Genomic DNA, 15069 nt, shown 5'->3' with positions numbered 1-15069 from the left:
TGTCTGACAGAATTGTTGAAGATTTGGATCCCGGAGATATCTGGGGCCTTCAGAAAATTGATTTCAACAGACAGACAGACGGACAGACAGACAGACAGACAGACGGACATGGCTTAATCGACTCCGCTATCTATAAGGATCCAGAATATATATACTTTATAGGGTCGGAAATGAAAAATGTAGAAATTACAAACGGAATGACAAACTTATACAGTGAGCCGCAAAAGTGAGTATACACCAAAAATTATTGGATATTTTTTAAGATAATGAAAATTCTAAAATTTATCCATGATTAAAATTTTAAAGTTTCGGTTTGATAGAGATTGGCTTGAATAATATCTTTGGTTGTGAAAAATATAGATTTAAGTCGGACTATAATGATTTTCATGATCTTAAAAAATCAAAAAATTCGCTGCTGTTTACTCACTTTTGAGGCTCACTGTATATACCCTTCTCACGAAGCTGAAGGGTATAACAAGTAAGAGAGCTATATTCGGCTGTGCCGAATCTTATATACCCTTCACCAAATTATACTTTAAAATAATTTTTTTAAATATTTCTAGGTAAACAAAATTTAATTGTTTTTCAAATTTTTTTTTTTGAAATTGTTTTTTAATTTTTTTTAAAAAAATTTTTTTCCAAATTTTTTAAAATTTTTTTTTTTTTGGAAAAAAAATGTATGACAAAAAAATTTTTTGATGAAAAAAAATTCGGGTTAAAAAATATTTTTTCTGATTTTGACCCATTGTAGGTCCAACTTACTATAGTCTTATCTACATCGTTGCAATGGACTTTGAAATATCTATCATTAGATATCCACATTGTCTATATTAATGACTTAGTAATCCAGATATAGATCAAAAATAGGTCAAAAATCGAGGTTGTCCCGGTTTTTTGCTCATATCTCCGTTATTTATGGACCGATTTTGCTGATTTTAAATAGCAAACTTCTCGAAAGCATGTCTGACAGAATTATTGAAGATTTGGATCCCGAAGATATCTGGGGTCTTCAGAAAATTGATTTCAACAGACAGACGGAAATGGCTTAATCGACTCCGCTATCTATAAGGATCCAGAATATATATACTTTATAGGGTCGGAAATGAAAAATGTAGAAATTACAAACGGAATGACAAACTTACAGTGGTGGTCAAAACATATGCAACCAGCAACAGAATTTTACAAAAGTGGTTTAAACTACTTTAAGATGTAAACAAAAATATCCATTTGCTTATAATATTTTTTAATTTATGCTTTAAAAATAAGAATATGAAATTTAATTCAGAATTTTTTGCATTGAAAAGAAAAAAAATTTAAAAAACTACGTATGGGTTGATATTTCATTGGCCAAAACATATGCAACTAATTGCTTTTAAAACATTTCTGTCTATAAAACTTAATATTTCGTGGCAAATCCTATATTTTCAATGACGGCCTTACATCGGCAAGGCTGTGAAGCTATCAAATTGACAATAAAATTTGCAGGAATAGCGTTCCAAGCATCTACCAATCCTTGAAACATAATATCTGAATTAGTGCAATTTTCGGTGTCGATTCTTTGATTAACGATTTCCCAAATGTTCTCAATGGGATTTAAATATAGTAATTGTGGTGGCCATTCCATTACCGAAACTCTTTCTTGTGCTAACCACGATTTAACAACATGTGAAGAATGCTTGGGGTCGTTATCGTGCTGAATAACTCATCGAAGAGGCATATTATCCACAGCATTTGGAAGCATTACTCTTTCCAAGATGTCTCTATAGATAAATCCATCCATTATTTCATTAATTTAGAGCGATGGGACAACTCCAGCAGCAGAAAAACAACCCCCATACCATTACGTTGCATCCTGCATGCTTCACCGACGTTTTCCCTACGCGCAAAAACCGCTTATATCAAAACGTAATCAAAAGAAACGTTTCAAGTTTGCTATGGAGTATTTAAATTGGCCAGAAAACAAATGGACGACTGTCCTATTTAGCGACGAATCCGAATTTAATATCATCGGAAGTGATTTCATATGTTACGTAAGACGACCACTTAACACGCGGCTTCAAGCACGATACTGTAAAAAGACACTGAAACATGGAGGATGCAACGTAATGGTATGGGGGCAGTTTTTCTGTTGCTGGAGTTGTCCCATCGCTCTAAATTAATGAAATAATGGATGGATTTATCTATAGAGACATCTTGGAAAGAGTAATGCTTCCAAATGCTGTGGATAATATGCCTCTTCGATGAGTTATTCAGCACGATAACGACCCCAAGCATTCTTCACATGTTGTTAAATCGTGGTTAGCACAAGAAAGAGTTTCGGTAATGGAATGGCCACCACAATTACTATATTTAAATCCCATTGAGAACATTTGGGAAATCGTTAATCAAAGAATCGACCCCGAAAATTGCACTAATTCAGATATTATGTTTCAAGGATTGGTAGATGCTTGGAACGCTATTCCTGCAAATTTTATTACCAATTTGATAGCTTCACTGCCTTGCCGATGTAAGGCCGTCATTGAAAATATAGGATTTGCCACGAAATATTAAGTTTTATAGACAGAAATGTTTTAAAAGCAATTAGTTGCATATGTTTTGGCCACTGAACTATCAACCCATACGTAGTTTTTTATTTTTTTTTTCTTTTCAATGCAAAAAATTCTGAATTAAATTTCATATTCTTATTTTTAAAGCATTAATTAAAAAATATTATAAGCAAATGAATATTTTTGTTTACATCTTAAACTAGTTTAAACCACTTTTGTAAAATTCTGTTGCTGGTTGCATATGTTTTGACCACCACTGTATATACTTTATAGGGTCGGAAATGAAGAATGTAGAAATTACAAACGGAATGACAAACTTATATATACCCTTCTCACGAAGGTGAAGGGTATAAAAATAGGTCAAAAATCGAGGTTGTCATGGTATTTTCCTTATATCTCAGCCATTTGTAGACTGATTTTCTTTCGGCTCGGTTGCCGGAGATATTGATGTATGAATCGTGTATATAAGTTATTTGGGGACTTCGGAAAGTTGATTTCAACATACAGACGGACATTTTGTGATCACACTCTTGGAAATGTCTTCTTTGATTGTTTCGGAATTCTGTACGATTTTCTCTGTTTGAATCGAATAATTTTTTCGGATAATGAATCACTAGGTGTCTTTAAAACATGGAACTCTCTATAGCATTTAGTTATGGAAATGGTGTTGCCTGCTACAGAATTTTATAATGTTTTTCTGCTTGAATCGCTTGATTATTTTAGAGTCATAGTCGACCTTATCTCTTGCATTTACCATTGGAAATGGTGTTTTGTTTTAAAATTTATGATTAAAAAATATGTTTATTTCCAAATTTTTTAACTGTCTGTCAGTGTAGTATATAATTAAAAAAACAACTGACTGTGTTAAAATTTTAATTTTTATATTTAACAAATTTAAATTTATCATTATGACTTTTTCTTTCTATTTTTTTTTTTTGTTGGCTTATGCTTTTAATTTCCGTTTTCTATCTAATTAATTAATATTTCGTTTATATATAAAAATAATTTTACTTTCGTGTTTTAGTTTTAGTTGTAGTTTTTGTAATATGTAGTTAATTTCATGTACATTCTTCCATATGAATGCACATTTGATTGCCGCTTGTTATTAGTGTCAGTCAGTCAGTTTGTACGTCCGTCCGTCGTATGGTTTTTTATTTGGTTGCTGCTAATATTTGTTACTATTGCTATTGCTTTACTATGTTTCTGTTTTTAATTTCCTTGATTGTTTTTTCTTTAAACAATTTCAAACAATTTCACTCTGTCGATTTCTTATTAATGAAATGATAGTTCAGCAAAATATATAAACGAACAAATGAAGAAGAAAACAAGAGAAGAACGGAGAAAAAAAACGTTATCAATTTAAATGCCATTTAAATAAATAAAAGAAATTAAAGAGACAGATGAATAGCAGCCACATAAACTCAACCAAGCATGAACTAATATGCAGCAACAAACAAATTGTCTCATATTTTCCAATGAAAACCACCAACCAATACAACAAGCCCTTGGGAGGTAAATGGAAATGTAAAAAACGAAAGTGCTCACACACCAATTTGGAAACTTCTTACGTTAGATTTGTTTCCTGCTGTCAAACTTCATTCAAATCATGTCAAATTCAGCTTAATTTACCTAACAAATGTCAATATTTTCACACAATTGTCATATTTTTACCGATTTCCTACATTAAATCAGCCGTCTTGTATAAAAGTGAATTATTTCTGTTATTTCCCTTAGCCCTCCATCAATTTCCAACTGGGCTATTTGTTATATTTAAGTTTAAATAAGTTTTAATTACTCACTTAATGAAATTGTCAAGAAAGGGGTAGTTATTTGTGTTTCTATGCAATTAAAATAAAATATTCTTGTTTCCTTTGAAATACATTGTTATTAGACTGCGTGTCAATGTGTGACCAGCAATTCATTTCATTGACTAATTAATTAACTTGGAAGTCATATAAAATAGAATAGTAATCACTAGAACCGTTTCTTGTCTAGACTTTCAGAACAACATATGTGTTTAAAACTAAACATTTGTCTGATATTTTTGTTAAGACATCTGTTGTAAGGCTACAGAACATTTTTGTAAGGACTAAGATAGAAAAATTCCTAAAACACGTTTTTCCTTAAAACTTTTAACCCAATTATGTTCAGTTGTTATTAATCTGATTAACATGGTCCTAAAAATGTGGCCAAACAATCAAAGGTCTGCCGTCAAACTGATTCCAATGTTATTAAACAGTATCGGGAGAAGTTGTCCATTGATAGAAAACCTGGTTCATGTAGAAGGAATGGTTTACATGATGTTTCTAACGCCAAAAAATATAAAGCATTTTCAAAAGAGCTTCCAACACATCCGGTAGTAAGACTATTTGGTAGGAAAAGTAGGCTCAAAAAGTTCCTGAACTCTGCTAAAAATTTAGAGGACAAAGACAGAGGACGGAAATTGAAGCCAAATTTTATACAAACAAGTAAGAAAGCTTTATTCGTCTGTGCCGAATCTTATATACCCTTTACCAAATTATGCTTCAAAATACAAATTTTAAATATTTTTAGGTAAACAAAATTTTTTTCTTCCAAAGTTGTTTATTTTTAATTTTTTGGAAAAAAAATTTTCGAATTGGATTTTATAATTGTTTTTTAATATTTAGCGAAATTTTTTTCTTCCAAAGTTGTTTTTTTTTAATTTTTTGGAAAAAAAAATTTTCGAATTTGTTTTTTTTTTAATACAGTGGAGTCGGGATAGAGTGAACTAATTAATGCAAGGCCTGTTCACTTTATCCAATAAATTCACTTTATCGAGACTGTAAAAATTATAAAAAATTCATAAAATTTTATGTCAAAATGTGCATTTTATTATATTTTTATAAACTAACAAATAAATCATTAATGGTTGCTTGTTTTGCACATGTACTTTTGGGTTTTTGTACTGCTAAATCATGAAATTTGTAAAACTAAGATATTTTCATAATCTTTAGTATTGTTCTCAGCCCAGTCAATGGCTTTTTCAAAAATTTGAACAGCTTGAGTTGCTGCTTTATACCTTTGAAGCCAGTCTGCAATTGAATTGAAACCTCCTGATCGTGTAACTGCTCGTGTATTTTTTTTATTTTGTCTTAAACATTTTTCCACTGACAGTCAAATTTTTACATCGCTGCTTTAAAAGTCAATTATATTTTTTCGACACTTTTATTGTGGCATAGAATTCCACTTTGAATTTTTTTAATGCCACATTTAATTGCTACACCAAATTTATTAGCTAGAACTTCAACTCCCACTCCAAAACAAAAATAACGGTGTTGTATACAAAATGTGTGTAAAAAAATAATGAAACTTAGTTTGAGTGGTATAAAAATATTAATGATAGTCAAAAAGGCCTGTAGACAAAAAATAACAAATTAAAGCTTTTGATTTTAAATTTTTTTGCAAAAAAAAAAACTGAAGTTCACTCTATAGAGGTAGGCGATGTTCACTCTTTAGAGTCTTCAATGTAAAAATTTGTTTGTTCATACTATCCACTAGTTCATATTATCAAGTGTTCACTCTAACCCGACTCCACTGTATTTAACTTTTTTTGATAAAAAAAATTCGGGTTAAAAATAATTTTTTCTGGCTTTGACCCATCGTAGGTCCAATTAACTATGGTCTTATATACGTCGTTGCAAAGCTCTTGAAATATCTATCATTAGATATCCATATTGTCTATATTAATGACTTAGTAATCCAGATATAGGTAAAAAATAGAGGTTGTCCTGCTTTTTATACCCTTCACCTTCGTGAGAAGGGTATATATAAGTTTGTCATTCCGTTTGTAATTTCCACAATATAATTTTCCGACCCTATAAAGTATATATATTCTGGATCCTTATAGATAGCGGAGTAGATTAAGCCATGTCCGTCTGTCTGTCAGTCTGTTGAAATTAATTTTCTGAAGACCCCAGATATCTTAGGGATCCAAATATTTCAAAGTCCATTGCAACGATGTATATAAGGCTATATATAGTAAGTTGGACCTACAATGGTTCAAAATCGGGAAAAATATTTTTTAACCCGAATTTTTTTTCATCAAACAATTTTGTTTGTCATAAATTTTTTTCCAAAAAAAAAAATTAAAAAAAAATGTTTAAAAAAATTTAAAAAAAAAAAACTTTTTTAAAAAATAATTTCAAAAAAAAAAATATTAAAAAATTTTTAAAAACAATTTAAATTTTGTTTACATAAAAATATTTAAAAAAAAATATTTTAAAGTACAATTTGGTGAAGGGTATATAAGATTCGGCATAGCCGAATATTGCACTCTTACTTGTTTCCTTATATCTCAGCCATTTGTAGACCGATTTTCTCGATTTTAAATAGCAACCGAGCGGGAAGAATTCTGGAGATATTGATGTATGAATAGTGTATGTAAGTTATTTGGGGGCTTCGGAAAGTTGATTTCAACAGACAGACGGACATGGCTTAATCGACTCTATATATATATGTATAAGGATCCAGAATATGTATACTTTATAGAGTCGGAAAATTATATTGTGGAAATTACAAACGGAATGACAAACTTATATATACCCTTCTCACGAAGTTAAGGGTATACAAATATACCTGCTGCATAATGAATGACGAAACGTAAGTATGGAACATTTTTCGCAGCTTCCGGGTCAATATTTTTATGTTGCTGATGCTCTAAAGAATGTTGTAGAAAAAATTACTATCCAAAACAGAACATTTTCCCAAAAAGTTCTTGGTATGGCAAGCAATATTCAGTTGCTGCAAAATAAGCCAAACATTTGTTACAAAGGGCTCTATAAATACCGAAATTTACACCAAGAAATGTTTACAAAAGAGGATGCTTTCATTCATAAGACTTATTAATATGTCCACTTATTTTTGGCCTGATTTGGAATCCTGTCACTATGGTAAGAAAGGCCAGTGGAGAGATATTGGGATCTTGTTAAAAGAGAATTGAAGAGCACAAAAAAGGTGCCCAAAAGTGTGGTAGATTTTAAATGGAGATGGACTATTTGTTTGAACAAAGTGACAGAAAGCTCAATAAAAACTTTTTATGGTATCGGTTTCAACGTGTGAGAGATAGTTTGAGCGGTTCAGATGTGATGATTTTGACACGGAAGACAAAAATCGACAAGGCCAGCCAAATAAAAGCTTGCTAAATCATTGGGAGCTACTAAATTAGTAATTTCAAAACATTTGCATGCAGCAGAATTCATCCAAAAGCAGGGAAATTGGGTACCAAACGAATTGAAGCCGAGAGTCCTTCAACGACGATTTTGCATGTCCGATGTTTGAAAGCTATAAATAAAAATTATTTTGCACTGAATCATTACTTGCGATGAAAAATGGATCCATTACAATAACCCGAAGCGTAAGAGATTCGACACCAAAGCCCAATATCCATGACGCTAAGGTAATTCTCTGTATTTGGTGTAAGCAAAAGTGTCCTATCTATTATGATCTGCTGAAATCTGGTGAGACCATCACAGGGAACTTGTACCGAACGCAACTGATTCGTTTGAAGAGAGCATCGGCCGAAAAATGCCCAGAATATGAGGCCAGACATGAATCCGTAATATTCTATTATGACAACTCTCGGCCCCATGTTGCAATACCTATTAAAAAATATTTATATTTAAGTGGTTGAGAAGTTTAACCTCACCCGCTTTATATTCAAGACGTTGCCCTGTCCGAGCAGACATTGCCTGTCCCAGTACACTCTCTCTGGGATACGCTTCACTTTGGAACAGAGTATCCGATATTGGCTTGATTCGTTTTTGGCCTCAAAAGATGAGCAGTTCTTTTGGCTCGGAATCCTAAGTTGCCAGAAAGATGGGAAAAAGGTCAAAATAAAAGCTAAACCAGCCGCCGATAAATTTTAAAAACCACTGATATTTTGTAAGTTTAATGGTGTTTTCATTTCTGTCATAAATGATGCATTTATTCTGCCTTTTACCCTTCTTTGTGTTCTTTTCTGAAAAAAATGTAGTTTGGTCGTGTTCTTTTCTAATAATGTTACCCTAAAACCCTGAATATATGCTACATGTTTCACCCTCAATTTTATCAAAGGGTTAGAACTGCACCACTTTTTATGTAAGCAAAATGTATAGTTTTAAAATATTTCGAAGCTACATAAAAGAAAATTGCATAAATGGTTTTTGTTATATTGTGATCGTTAAATGGGTAACATTTAATAAATGGTACAAAATATATAGGCAACATTTTGTGTCAGAAAAGAAAACACCATAAGTCGGCCTGAAAATAGCTGTCGTTTTTGATAAAAGCTTCTTAGTAATTTCATTAAAAATTTTCGGAATTTCATCTAATTTTTTACATTTTGGGTAATTATTCTTTAGTCTGCTGACAGCCGTCTGGGAAATTTAGTATCCGCAGGTCTCTGGATCACGGTCATGTGTTTTCTTATGTGTTCGCTTAAAACATGTCAGAGTGAGAGCGAAGCTTGATGCGATTTAGTACTCTTGTATATTAATTGACAGAAGCACTGCTAAAATACTGAAAATTATTATAAATAAAAGCACTCGCATTGCTCAATATAACTTGCTAAAGCGCGCACATTGACATCAGCCAAATTTACCCTTTCAGCTCCTTTCCACGACAATTGTCTTACTCGGCCAAAGATTATCAACTCAGCGACAGCTGTATCAACCGAAAGTTTTTTGCCATGAATGAACTTTAGGAAATAGTGGAACTGTTACAACAACAATCACCCTTAAAATTTGTCCCATTTGTATCTACCATGATTTAACTAATAAGTCTGCTGTTACACACAGCAAGTTTTCTTGCCGCAAGTCTGAATTTATAGGACAGAGAAGAAAGCAGAGGAGTACACACTTCATTTTCATTTTGTCATTTGTTATTTGATTCTCATTATGGCGTCTTGCTGTGTGTAATCAGACAAGCAATTTTAAAAGATTATTGAAGAGACTTGCTTCAAGTAAAATTGCTGTGTGTAAAAGCAGACTAAAGATTGTTGTTTAAAAATAATTTGTTTTTCTTTTAGCAACACTATCTTAATTAATTTATGAATGACACATAAAAAATAAAACACTACAATAAATATATAGCAAACATGTGTTAAACTTTTATTATAATTTAAATTAAATAAAAAAATAAAGTTTTTTCGTAACAAAGTTATAAACTTCTTCTTTAACAAAAAACCAAAAAAAAATTAATAAAAGTCAACTGATTTTTTTATAAAAACAAGAACAAAGAGACAAGAGAGGAACGAACGTAAATGGCTGCAAGTAAATATAACATCTTATATAGGAACGTGTGTTAAAACAAGAATGTTTTTTTTTTTAAAAAAATAACAATAATAATATTAAGAAATATGATACATATTATTAAAAAAGAATAATATATAATAAGGAGTGAGATCGAAAAATTCTTAACATACATATATGTTTATAAAAAAGAAACCACTAAACTTACAGCTTTAATTTTTTTTTATTTGATTGAAATTATTATTACAATTTACAAAAAAAATTATTTTTATAGTTTTAATCACTAGTGATGAAATTTTGAACCTTTTTCGGAAACCCTTCCATTAACGTTTTTATAGTGCTTTCTGTCACTTTGCTCGAACATGTAGTCCATCTCCGTTTAAAATCTACCACACTTTTGGACACCTTTTTTGTACTCTTCAATTCTCTTTTAACAAGAGCCCAATATCTCTCCACTGGCCTTAGCTCCGGGCAGTTTGGAGGATTTGCCTCTCTTGGTACAAATACCACATTATTGTTCTTGTACCACTCAAGGGCTTGTTTGCCATAGTGACAGGATGCCAAGTCAGGCCAAAAATAAGTGGACACATTATGAAGTCTTATGAATGGAAGCAGCCTTTTTTGTAAACATTCCTTGATGTAAATTTCGGTATTTATAGAGCCCGTTGTAACAAATGAGTGGCTTCTTTTGCCGCAACTGCATATTGCTTGCCATACCAAGAACTTTCTGGGAAATTTTGTCTGCTTTTGGGTCCTAAACTTTTCTTCAACATTCCCTCGAGCATCAGCAACATAAAATTTTTGACCTGGAAGTTGCGAAAAATCTGCCAGAACATACGTTTCGTCATCCATTATGCAGCAAGAATATTTTTTTATAAAACTTGACTTCAATTTCCGTGCTCTGTTTTTGGCCTCTAAATTTTTAGTAGCGTTCCTGTCAGGAACTTTTTGAGCCTTGTATGTTTTTAAACCTGCATTAGCTTTAACTTTTCGTACCAAATAGTCCGAGCACTGAGCTAACCGGGCTGCTTTCCTACCGGATGTGTTGGGAGCTCTTTTGAAAATGCGTTCTATTTTTTTGGCTTTAGAAACATCATGTGGACCATTCCTTCTACCTGAACCAGGTTTTCTATCAACTGACAAGTTCTCCCGGTACTGTTTAATAACATTGGAAACAGTTTGACGGCAGACCTTTGTATGCTTGGCCAACTTTTTGTAAGACCAAGTTGGGTTTTGTTGAAAATATTTAATAATTTCAGTACGCACTTTTTTCTGGTCACTCATTTTAATCAGATTAACAAAAAAATTAATATAATTGACATTACACATAATAACTGACATGTTTTTCAAAGGTAACTTGATCAAAAAAAAATTCAAATAATACTTGGGTTAAAAAATGTAATGAAAAACGTGTGTTAAGAATTTTTCGATCTCACTCCTTATATACAATAATACCACAACCATCACTTTATTAAGCCACTAAAAAACCATTGTCATCATTGTCATCAACAACGACGTTGGCGTCGATGTCTTCGTCGTTGGTTTCTGTCTGAAATTAAACCTTAAGCACATGCGCTTCATATTTAAACACACGCGTTCTTTACAGAAATTTGAGACATAAATGTAACCTCCTATCAGTTTCTTATTAAAGTAGTAATTCTTTCTTTTGGAATCTACTTTTTTTTTTGTTGAGAAGCCAATTCGTTTATATCCTGCTTGTAGTCCCCTGCTGTGGGGAGGGGGACTACAAAAGTTTGGTTGTTTTATTATACCATTCACCTTATTGAGAAGAGTATATATAAGTTTGTTTTTCCGATTGTAATTTCTACATTTTTCATTTCCGACCCTATAAAGTATATATATTCTGGATCCTTATAAATAGCGGAGTCGAATAAGCCATGTCCGTCTGTCTGTTGAAATCAATTTTCTGAAGACCCCAGATATCTTCGGGATCCAAATCTTCAATAATTCTGTCAGACATGCTTTCGAGAAATTTGCTAATTAAAATCAGCAAAATCGGTCCACAAATGGCTGAGATATGAGGAAAAAACCAGGACAACCTCGATTTTTGACCTATTTTTTACCTATATCTGGATTACTAAAACATTAATATAGACAATATGGATATCTAATATATATACATAAAAGAGTAACGTTACTGACTGACTGACTGATTCATCATCGATCGCACAGCCCAAACGGCTGAAGCTAGAATCACGAAATTTTAACTGTGGATTCCTCCCTCCCCAAAATGATCCGATAAGAAGGGATTTTTGGAAATTCGAACGTTTAGGGGGTAAAAAAGGGTAAAAACGGGTAAATTCGGTAACCTTATATCTTCAAAACTAATAAAGATACAAAAAAACTTAAAATTGCATGTTACTCCATTTAAAAAATAAGCTGACAGGTGTTTCGTACTTTTTCGAAATTCGAAACTGTATTTTGGTACATTTTTTTGCACCCTATGTATCTTTTAAACCAATAAACATAGAAACAAATTTTAAATCGTATTCTTTAATTATCAAAAAACAAAAAATATAAGTTTGGTACTTTTCGGAAATTCGAACCCTTAAGGTATAAAAATTGTGTTTTTTTTGGTACTTTTTCATAAAATATGTTTTTCTATAATCTGACATAGACATACGAATATTTTATTATGATCTACCACCACGATACAGAAATTTATTTGAATAAAATTTTACCAAAGCAATGAGGATAAAAAAGGTACCAAAAAGGGGATAAAATCGGGAAAATACATTTTATTTGAAATTATTAAGCCAATTTTGATAATTTTTTTAACATTGGTCCCTGGATTCATACAAAATTTAACTAACAGGGTGTTATTTGGAACTCGAGTGCCAAGATGTATATTGGGCCAAATCCGGGCAAACAGTTTGGTACTTTTTTTAAATATATTTTTCCATGGGCACATTTACACAAATTTTAATATTTTGAGACATGTCTGTTGCATAAACAATTTTGGCAAAATGGAATTGGTACTTTTCTCCTAATGGTACTTTTTTAATATTTTAAATTATTTCACTTATCGACATTAAAGTTAGCTGATTTGTATCTTAGTGAAGTTTGTGTTATGCATAGGGTACAATATTTAGGTACCAAAATGTGAGAACTGAACTATAGGTACTTTTTTATTCATCTAATGGTACTTTTTGAATTTTATATGTCAATGGTCTTAGAAACATGAAATTAAGCATATATGGTACTAAGTGAGTGTGAATTTTAGGGATAGACTTTTTGGTTCTTTAATCGAATGGTACTTTTTGTAATTTCTTCACCAATGAACCTAGAAACATGAAATAAAGCTTACATGGGCCAGAGTGGGTGGGCATCTACAAGTGACTGCTTTTTGGTACTTTTTCTATATTATAATGGTACTTTTTGAATTTTCTATAATAATGGACCTAGAAATATGTAAGTAAGCGTATAGGGTACTATGTGAGTGAAAATTCAAGCGGATACTTCATGGTACTTTTTCTATATTATAATGGTACTTTTTTTAATTTTGTATAACAACGGACTTAGAAACATGAAATTAAGCAAACACGGTCCTAAGTCAGTGAGAATTCTAGGGGGAGACTTTTTGGTACTTTTTCTCTATTCGATTGGTACTTTATGTAATTTATTCACCAATGAACCTAGAAACATGAAGTAAAGCTTATATGGACCGGAGTGAGTGGGAATCAATTATATATTGTCGCGGTACTTTTTGAATTTTCTGTAATAATGGACCCAGAAATATGAAATTAATCGTATATGTTCTAAAGTGAGTGAGAATTCTAGGGATAGACTTTTTGGTACTTTTTCTTTATTCGAATGGTACTTTTTGTAATTTCTTCACCAATTAACCTCAAACCATGAAATTAAGCTTATATGGGAGTGAGTGGGAAACCACAAGTGGGGGCTTTTTGGTACTTTTTATATATTCTGTAATAATGGACATAGAAATATGAAATTAGTCGTCTATGGTCCCAAGTGAGTGAAAATTCAAGGCCATACTTCTTGGTACTTTTTCTTTGTTCTCATATGTACTTTTGTGAATTTACTATAATAATGGACCTAGCGTTTCCAAAAAATCGAAGAATTTCAAAAACCCCGGTTTGGTTTTTTTTTTGGGTTTTGTGATAATTTTTAAATATTAATTGTTATAGAAACAAAATTAGTTGATAATATAGGAAAGGCTATACAAATTTAAAATTCAAACTTGACGGGTTTAGTGAATGAATTCAAAAGTGATAATCAATGGTACTATTTGTTTATTGCAATGGTACTTTTTGAAAATTTCATAATAATAAACCTAAAAATTTAAAATTAGGAACACATTTTGCATTTTCTATAATAATGGACCCAGAAATATGAAATTAGACATTTACAATTAGATTCACAAAGGGAGACTTAATAGTACTATTTCATTCTTCTAATTGGGGTGGCGAAGCGCAACGGGTCAGCTAGTATTTTATAAAGAAAATCTTGGATTCAACTCAAGTCACACAGGATCTATAGCTAATTTTGACTATTTTTATGCTGAACATGTTTTTTTTTTCATTCAAAAATATTTAAACCTCTTGTTAAACACAGTATGTGTTAGATTATATAGTTTACTAAGTCTGTGCTTTAAATCATTTTGATAAAAACTGAATGACTCTTAGAATTTTAAAAATTTGTTTGATTCGAAAACATTTCACATGTTACAGAAATGATGATTTATACTACACCATTTACAATTGTATTTCCGAAGTTACTAATTGTATTTCATAAATTTTCAATTGTATTTCAGAACATTCCCTTGGTATTGCTATTAGAAATTTTTTAAATACAAATGAAAGTTCCTCAAATACAAATCGAATTTTCTGAAATACAATTGGAAATGGTGTAGTACTAGTTAGCTGGCAATATTCAATGAATAAAAACCAAAATATTCAATTCTATTTACTACTACAAACAATACAAAATAATAAAACCTCAAAGTTGGTGTGAAGAAATTAATTAACTAAATCAAATATTTAATTTTATAACTTATTTCTGTTTTGTATTTCTTTTCAACCATGTTTCCCCACATTGTTGCATTACAAAAAAAAAACACAATATTTTCCTACATTTTATTTCATTAATTACGGCAATAACGTGCGATATGATAACGTTTCATACTGGCAGAAAATAATTTGATAGTGCGAGTGCATTTTATAAAAGAATTTCAAAATAATCAGTTGATGTACAAGTTTTTTAGATATCAAAAATAAACTGTATTTAAAACGTTA

General features: G+C 31.2%; 1 protein-coding gene across 1 annotated transcript in view; it reads right to left on the bottom strand.

The window, feature by feature from the left end:
• The window catches only part of Smurf (SMAD specific E3 ubiquitin protein ligase), a 51842-nt gene that overhangs the window by 25798 nt on the left and 10975 nt on the right, over positions 1-15069 (bottom strand). The gene's annotated exons all lie outside the window — the stretch shown is intronic.

Source organism: Calliphora vicina, chromosome 5 (genome assembly GCF_958450345.1).
Source record: "Calliphora vicina chromosome 5, idCalVici1.1, whole genome shotgun sequence".
NCBI lineage: Eukaryota > Metazoa > Arthropoda > Insecta > Diptera > Calliphoridae > Calliphora > Calliphora vicina.
Note: the sequence above shows the minus strand (reverse complement) of the source record. Positions and strands in the feature narration are given on the sequence as shown.